Source organism: Arachis stenosperma, chromosome 4, assembly GCF_014773155.1.
Source record: "Arachis stenosperma cultivar V10309 chromosome 4, arast.V10309.gnm1.PFL2, whole genome shotgun sequence".
In the NCBI taxonomy this organism is placed as follows: Eukaryota; Viridiplantae; Streptophyta; class Magnoliopsida; order Fabales; family Fabaceae; genus Arachis; species Arachis stenosperma.
The window spans coordinates 99,665,244-99,674,616 of NC_080380.1; the positions used below are offsets into that span (position 1 = coordinate 99,665,244).

The 9,373-nt window shown below is 38.2% G+C and overlaps 1 non-coding gene across 1 annotated transcript; it reads left to right on the plus strand.

Moving 5' to 3' along the window:
* The first annotated feature begins 3,594 nt into the window (after positions 1-3,594).
* LOC130977978 (small nucleolar RNA R71) lies at positions 3,595-3,698 on the plus strand. The gene has a single exon (XR_009085644.1). It is a non-coding gene; the product is annotated as a small nucleolar RNA R71 (small nucleolar RNA).
* Positions 3,699-9,373: the final 5,675 nt, after the last annotated feature.

Genomic DNA, 9,373 nt, shown 5'->3' on the forward strand with positions numbered 1-9,373 from the left:
CACCTCTTGAAAACCGTGAGGAGCTTCTCTTGCTTGCTCCATCCTTTTCTTGGTGATGGGCTTGTCTTCTTCAATGGAGACATCTCCTTCTATGATAACTCCAGCTGAGTAACATAGATGGCAAATAAGGTGAGGAAAAGCTAGCCGTGCCATAGGTGAGGGCTTGTCGGCTATTTTGTAGATTTCATTGGAGATGACCTCATGAACTTCTACTTCCTCTCCAATCATGATGCCATGAATCATGATGGCCCGATCCACAGTAACTTCAGATCGGTTGCTAGTAGGAATGATGGAGCGTTGAATGAACTCCAACCATCCTCTAGCTATAGGCTTGAGGTCCAGTCTTCTTAGTTAGACTGGCTTGCCTTTGGAGTCTCTCTTCCATTGAGCTCCTTCCACACAAATGTCCATAAGGACTTGGTCCAACCTTTGATCAAAGTTGACCCTTCTAGTGTAGGGGCGTTCATCACCTTGCATCATGGGCAAGTGGAATGCCAACCTTACATTTTCCGGACTAAAATCCAAGTATTTCCCCCGAACCATTGTGAGATAATTCTTTGGACTCGGGTTCATACCTTGATCATGGTTCCTAGTGATCCACGCATTGGCATAGAACTCTTGAACCATTAAGATTCTGACTTGTTGCATGGGGTTGGTTAAGACTTCCCAACCTCTTCTTCGGACTTCATGTCGGATCTCTGGATACTCATTTTTCTTGAGCTTGAAAGGGACCTCAGGAATCACTTTCTTCTTTGCCACAACATCATAGAAGTGGTCTTGATGGCTCTTGGAGATGAATCTTTCCATCTCCCATGACTCGGAGGTGGAAGCTTTTGCCTTCCCTTTTCCTTTTCTAGAGGATACTCCGACCTTAGGTGCCATTGGTAATGGAAAAACAAAAAAAAGCTTATGCTTTTACCACACCAAACTTAAAATATTGCTCGCCCTCGAGCAATAAAAGAAAGAAGAGAAGAAGAAGAAGAAGAAGAAGAAAATATGGTAGAGAGGGAGAGAGGTAGGTTCGGTTTAGGTGAGGAAGAAGGGGTTGTGTTGTGTGAAAATGAAGTATAATGGAAGGGTATTTATAGGGAAAGGGGAGAGGTATGTTCGGCCATTTGGGTGGGAATGGGAGGGAAATTGGTTTGAATTTTTGAAGGTAGGTGGGGTTTATGGGGAAGAGTGGATGGATATGAGTGGTGAATGGGGTAATTGGGAAGAGGAATTGAGGTGATTGGTGAAAGGTGTTGGGAAGTGTGACATGGGGAAGAGTGAATTTGGATTAGGAGAGTGTGATTAGGATTAAAAGGTAGGGTGGGAATATGTTAGGTAGGGATCCTGTGGGGTCCACAGATCCTGAGGTGATCCTGTGGGGTCCACAGATCCTGAGGTGTCAAGGAATTCCATCCCTGCACCAAATAGGCATGTAAAATGCCTTCGTGCATCATTCTGGCGTTTAAACGCCCATTGGTGCACGTTCTGGGCGTTCAACGCCCATGTAAAGCATATTTCTGGCGTTGAACGCCAGTTTCATGCTTGTTACTGGCGTTCAGCGCCAGTTTTTCCTCTCTGGGCACATTCCTGGCGTTCAGCGCCAGAATGTTGCTTGTTTCTGGCGTTCAGCGCCAGAATGGTGCTCTGTTCTGGCGTTGAACGCCAGCCAGATGCATCTTACTGGCGTTGAACGCCAGCCTGTGCGTCCTCCAGGGTGTGAATTTTTCTCTTCTGCTGTTTTTGATTCTGTTTTTAATTTTTATGATTTTTTTCGTGACTCTTCATGATCATGTACCTAATAAAACATAAAATAACAATAAAATAGAATAAAATAAAATGAAATAAAATTGGGTTGCCTCCCAACAAGCGCTTCTTTAATGTCAATAGCTTGACAGTGGCTCTCATGGAGCCACAAGGTGATCAGGTCAATGTTGTATAGTTGTCCACACCGAACTTAGAGTTTGGATATGGGATCTTAACACCAAACTTAGAGTTTGGTTGTGGCCTCACAACACCAAACTTAGAGTTTGACTGTGTGGGCTCTTCTTGACTCTGAACTGAGAGAAGCTCTTCATGCTTACTCTCTTCTGTCACAGAGGAATGGCCATGTGCCTTAAACACAAGGTAGTCCCCATTCAATTGAAGGACTAATTCACCTCTGTTGACATCTATCACAGCTCCTGCTGTGGCTAGGAAAGGTCTTCCAAGGATGATGCAATCATCCTCTTCCTTCCTAGTGTCTAAGATTATGAAATCAGCAGGGATGTAAAGGCCTTCAACCTTTACTAGCACGTCCTCTACTAATCCATAAGCTTGTCTCAATGACTTGTCTGCCAGTTGTAATGAGAACAAGGCAGGTTGTACCTCAATGACCCCCAGCTTCTCCATTACAGAGAGTGGCATAAGATTTATCCCTGACCCCAGATCACACAGAGCTTTTGCAAAGGTCATGGTGCCTATGGTACAAGGTATTAAGAACTTGCCAGGATCTTGTTTCTTTTGAGGTAGAATTTTCTGAATCCAAGTATCCAGTTCATTAATGAGCAAGGGAGGTTCACTTTCCAAGGTCTCATTACCAAACAACTTGGCATTCAGCTTCATAATAGCTCCTAAATATTGAGCAACTTGCTCTCCAGTTACATCTTCATCCTCTTCTGAGGAAGAATAGTCTTCAGAGCTCATGAATGGCAGAAGGAGATTTAATGGAATCTCTATGGTCTCTATATGAGCCTCAGATTCCTTTGGATCCTTAATAGGAAACTCCTTCTTGCTTGAGGGACGTCCCAGGAGGTCTTCCTCACTAGGATTTTCGTCCTCCTCCTCCTTTGTGCATTCGGCCATATTGACTATGTCAACGGCTTTGCACTCTCCTTTTGGATTCTCTTCTGTATTGCTTGGGAGAGTACTGGGAGGAGTTTCAATGACTTTCTTACTCAGCTGGCCCACTTGTGCCTCCAGATTTCTAATGGAGGATCTTGTTTCACTCATGAAACTGAAAGTGGCCTTTGACAGATCAGAGACTACATTGGCTAAATTAGAGGTGTTTTGTTCAGAATTCTCTGTCTGTTGCTGAGAAGATGATGGATATGGCTTGCTATTGCCCAGCCTGTTGCATCCACCATTGTTAAAACCTTGTTGAGGTTTTTGTTGATCCTTCCATGAGAAATTTGGATGATTTCTCCATGATGAGTTATAGGTATTTCCATAAGGTTCACCCATGTAATTAACCTCTGCCATGGCAGGGTTCTCCGGATCATAAGCTTCTTAGAAGCTGCCTCTCTAGTACTGTTGGATGCATGTTGCAATCCATTCAGATTTTGAGAGATCATGTTGACCTGTTGAGTCAACACTTTGTTCTGAGCCAATATGGCATTCAGAGTATCAATTTCAAGAACTCCTTTCTTCTGAGGTATCCCATTATTCACAGAATTCCTCTCAGAAGTGTACATGAATTGGTTGTTTGCAACCATGTCAATGAGTTCTTGAGCCTCTTCAGGCGTTTTCTTCAGGTGAATAGATCCACCTGCAGAATGGTCCAATGACATTTTTGAAAATTCAGAGAGACCATAATAGAATATATCTAATATGGTCCATTCTGAGAACATGTCAGATGGACATCTTTTGGTCAGCTGCTTGTATCTTTCCCAAGCTTCATAGAGGGATTCACCATCTTTTTGTTTGAAAGTTTGAACATCCACTCTCAGCTTGCTCAGCTTTTGAGGAGGAAAGAATTTATCCATGAAAGCAGTGACCAGCTTATCCCAGGAGTCCAGGCTATCCTTGGGTTGTGAATCCAACCATATTCTAGCTCTGTCTCTTACAGCAAAAGGGAAAAGCATGAGTCTGTAGACTTCAGGATCAACTCCAGTCGTCTTTACAGTCTCACAGATCTGCAAGAACTCAGTTAAAAACTGATAAGGATCTTCAGATGGAAGTCCATAAAACTTGCAGTTTTGTTGCATCAAGGCAACTAGCTGAGGTTTCAGCTCAAAGTTATTGGCTCCAATGGCAGGAATGGAGATGCTTCTTCCATCAAACTTGGACGTTGGCTTTGTGAAGTCACCAAGCATTCTCCTTGCATTATTATTATTTTCGGCTGCCATCTCCTTCTCTTGTTCGAAAATTTCTAAAAGGTTGCTTCTGGATTGTTGTAATTTAGCTTCTCTTAATTTTCTCTTTAGAGTCCTTTATGGTTTTGGATCAATTTCAACAAGAGTGCCTTTATCCTTGTTCCTGCTCATATGAAAGAGAAGAAAACAAGAAAAGAAGAGGAATCCTCTATGTCACAGTATAGAGATTCCTTTATGTTAGTAGAAAAAGAAGGGGTAGAAGAATGAAGAATGGATTCGGATTTATGGATGAAGAGAGGTGAAGAGAAGTGTTAGTAAACAAATAATTAAATAGAAGAAGAAAAGAGAAAGAGAATTTCGAAAATAATTTTAAAAAGGGGTTAGTGATTTTCGAAAATTAGAGATAAAATGTAATTAAAATTAAAACATGAAACAATTAATTAATTAAAAAGAATTTTTGAAAAGAGAGAGATATTTTTCGAAAATAGAAGAGGGAGAAGTAGTTAGGTGGTTTTGAAAAAGATAAGAAACAAACAAAAAGTTAGTTAGTTGATTGAAAAAGATTTGAAAATCAAATTTGAAAAAAGATAAGAAGATAAGAAGTTAGATAAGATATTTTGAAATCAAATTTTGAAAAAGATAAAATTTTGAAAAGGATAAGATAAAAGAAGAAAAAAAAATTTAATTCAAAAATTTTGAAATAATTTACTTCACTAACAAGAAACTACAAGATAAGATTCTAGAACTTAAAGATTGAACCTTTCTTAACAAGAAAGTAACAAACTTCAAATTTTTGAACCAATCATATTAATTATTAGTGAATTTTCGAAAATATGATGTAAAGATAAGGAAAAAATTTTGAAAATAATTTGAAAAATGTTTTTGAAATTTTTGAAAAATAGAAAAAATGAAAAAGATATGATTTTTGAAAAAGATTTTGAAAAGATAAGATTTTTAAAATTGAAATTTTGACTTGACTTGTAAGAAATAACTAATTTTGAAAATTTTTGACCAAGTCAACCCAAAATTTCGAAAATTTGGAGGGAAATAAGGAAAAGATATTTTTTTTGATTTTTGAATTTTTAATTATGAGAGAGAAAAACAACAAAAATACTCAATGCATGAAATTTTTAGATCAAAACAATGAATGCATGCAAGAATGCTATGAATGTTAAGATGAACACCAAGAACACTATGAAGATCATGATGAACATCAAGAACATATTTTTGAAAAATTTTTAATGCAAAGAAAACATGCAAGACACCAAACTTAGAAATCTTTAATGCATGGACTCTAACAAACGAAAAATGCATATGAAAAACAACAAACAACACAAAGCAAGAAAACATCAAGATCAAACAAGAAGACTTGTCAAGAACAACTTAAAGATCATGAAGAACACCATGAATGCATGGGATTTTCGAAAAAATGCAAAAAAATTTTTAAAGCATGCAATTGACACCAAACTTAAAAATTGACTCAAGACTCAAACAAGAAATACAAAATATTTTTTATTTTTATGATTTTCTTAATTTTTTTGGATTTTTATTAATTAATTTTTTTCGAAAAAAAAGAGTTTGGAAAAACGAAAAATAAAAGAAAAATTTTGAAAAAGATTTTTGAAAAGAAAATTACCTAATCTGAGCAACAAGATGAACCGTCAGTTGTCCATACTCGAACAATCCCCGGCAACGGCGCCAAAAACTTGGTTGACGAAATTGTGATCCTTTATTCTTTAAGTTGCACTCCTTGTAAAATTATGGAATTTAAGATTGGCACGAGTGAACACAACTCCGTTCAACTAACCAACAAGTGTACTGGGTCGTCCAAGTAATAAACCTTACGTGAGTAAGGGTCGATTCCACAGAGATTGTTGGTATGAAGCAAGCTATGGTCACCTTGTAAATCTCAGTTAGGCAGATTAAATTGGTTTATAGATTTTCGAATGTTAATAATAAAAAGAAAATAAAAGGGATAGAAATACTTATGTAAATTAATAGTGGGAATTTCAGATAAGTGTATGGAGATGCTGTGCTCCTCTTGAATCTCTACTTTCTCATTGCTTTCATCCAATCCTTCTTACTCCTTTGCATGGCAAGCTGTATGTAGGGCATCACCGTTGTCAATGGCTACATCCCATCCTCTCAGTGAAAATGGTCCTATGCTCTGTCACGGCACGGCTAATCATCTGTCGGTTCTCAATCAGGTTGGAATAGAATCCCTTGATTCTTTTGCGTTTGTCATCACGCCCAGCCTTCAGGAGTTTGAAGCTCGTCACAGTCATTCAATCCCAGAATCCTACTCGGAATACCATAGACAAGGTTTAGACTTTCCGGATCCTCATGAATGCCGCCATCTATCTAACTTATACCACGAAGATTCTGTTGGGGAATCTAAGAGATATGCGCCCGGCCTAAAGTAGAACGGAAGTGGTTGTCAATCACGCGCGTTCATAGGTGAGAATGATGATGAGTGTCACGGATCATCACATTCATCAAAGTTAAGTGTAACGTATATCTTGGAATAAGAATAAAAGAGAATTGAATAGAAAGTAATAGTAATTGTATTAAACTTGAGGTACAGCAGAGCTCCACACCCTTAATCTATGGTGTGCAGAAACTCCACCGTTGAAAATACATAAGTAAAAGGTTCAGGCATGGCCGAATGGCCAGCCCCCATGGTCTAAGAACTATGCGTTCAAAGATGCTCTTTAGATCTAAAGTGATCAAAAAGATATCAAATACATCAGTCAAATGTTCTATTTATAATAAACTAGCTCCTAGGGTTTACATGAGTAAGTAATTGATGCATAAATTCACTTCCGGGGCCCACTTGGTGTATGTTTGGGCTGAGCTTGATCAATCCACGAGCTGAGACTTCTCTTGGAGTTGAACTCCGAGTTATGACGTGTTTTGGGCGTTCAACTCCGGATCATGACGTTTTTCTGGCGTTTAACTCCAGACAGCAGCATGTACTTGGCGTTCAACGCCAAGTTACGTCGTCAATTTCCGAATGAAGTATGGACTATTATATATTGCTGGAAAGCCCTGGATGTCTACTTTCCAACGCCGTTGAGAGCGCGCCAATTGGAGTTCTGCAGCTCCAGAAAATCCATTTCGAGTGCAGGGAGGTCAGATTCCAACAACATTAGCAGTCCTTCTGTCAGCCTTTTTCAGAGTTTTGCTCAAATCCCTCAATTTCAGTCAGAATTTACCTAAAATCACAGAAAAACACACAAACTCATAGTAAAGTCCAGAAATGTGAATTTAACATAAAAACCAATGAAAACATCCCTAAAAGTAGCTTAAACTTACTAAAAACTACCTAAAAACAATGCGAAAAAGCGTATAAATTATCCGCTCATCACGTGCCACTTGGGCTCGAAGGTGTGGCACGCCAGGCCATCCAAGGCTACACGAGTGATTAAAAGACCCTGGGCGTGCCACTTGGGCTCGAAGGCATGGCACGCCAGGGATGCTAATGAAGAAAGGCGTGCCACTTGAAGAGTTGGGCGTGGCACGCCAAGCCAGAATCAGAGTAAGGCGTGGCACGCTACTAAAGTGCCAGCCACACGCCAGTTGGGAGATCACGTTTATTGAGTTTCTTTTTCCTCCAAATTGTATTTCTCTTTTCACTTTTGTATTTCTTTTATTTTTAGAGCTAGGAATAGTATAAATAACCCCAAAAAAGTACTGAGAAAGGGGTTAAGCAGTTTGGAAGCTAAGTTGTGGAATAGAGCTTTTTAGATTTACTTTTCACTTCATCATATTCTCCATCTTGAGTGCTTTTCTCTGAGCTATGAGTAGCTAGATTCCCTCTCATTGAGAGAAGGAGCTCTGTTGTACTTGATGGATTAATGATAGTGAATTTCTTCTTCTCTTCGTCTTCTCTTTGATTTGCTAAAAGGAATTTCGTTCTTCATGCTTAGTGTTCAATTATCTTGGAAAAGTGATTAAATGCAAAATGGGTTTCATGGGAACCTTGGAAAAGGAAATATGAAACCATGCTAGAAATCCCTTCTCTCACTTGAGTAGGATCTGGGTTTTGGTGTTTGGATATGGTGACATATAATCCTCCTTCTACTTGGACCTATGATGATGTGTGGTATAATCAGGGACCAAGCATATCTCTCTTCATGAGCAATTAGACCAAGGAATTGGCTATTGATCAAGATCTGAGAGATTAAGTCACCAAGGGATTGGATCTCAATCAATCATGATTGCCAAGAGGTCAATTAATGAGTTGCATGATTGAAGAAGATATAAGCTGGAATTAATCCAAAGAGACAACATCTCCTGATTTTAATGAATTCCCCTATTCTTATCTTCCACTTTCTTTATAGCTTTCTTTTTACATTCTGAACATCTCCATTCCCATTTACAATTAAGTCATTTAATCTTCTGCCATTTACATTCTTGCTATTTCTATTTTTGTACTTTACTGCTTTTCTTTACGTTTTAATCATTTATATTTCTGCCCATTTATAATTCTGTAATCACAATCTATTCTATTTAGCTTGACTAATTCACCAATGGATTAAAATTGCTCAAATCTACCAATCTCTGTAGATACAATCCCACTCCACTGTGGGTTATTACTTGACGATAATTTTGGTGCGCTTGCCAAAAAACGGATTCATCATTTTCGTGTGGGGAGTGAAATCCGGTCATCAGTATTCCTAATCCTAGTCACAAATCCAACTTTCTTTGCATAATTAGAATAGAACTCTTGTGCCCGCTGCAACAAAACAAATCTCAATCCTATGTACGGGATTTCCTTTATTGAAATTCCAGTGTGATCCGGCAATTACAAATCAATTCAGAAAAAATATCATTCAACACCAAAAACACTCAACTAATTAATTTCCAATATTTTGATAATTTTGTGACAAGAATAAAATATATTTCACATCACATGATTCATTGCCGTAGCATCATCCCCTAATTGAATAACGTTTACAGATTCTTTCCCCTGAAATTGATAACGGAGGACATATCACCAAAAAGGATAACCATCCACCATTCGACACTCATAAAATTTCTTCCAATAACCACTTATTCAATGATAACACCAACTAATAAACAACCAAAACTAAACTGATATAAAACAACACTATCCATGTTCATATCAATAAAACAAAAATTAATCAAACTTGCAAATATCAACTCAACATGGTGAACAAAAAGAATAATAAAACACATCAAATGTATAAAATGTAGCATCATTCTAGTATAATTGAAAGACAGAATATCCACACCAATTCTAATTACACAAACGAAATCACAATCCTTCCAACAAAGTGTATCACTGT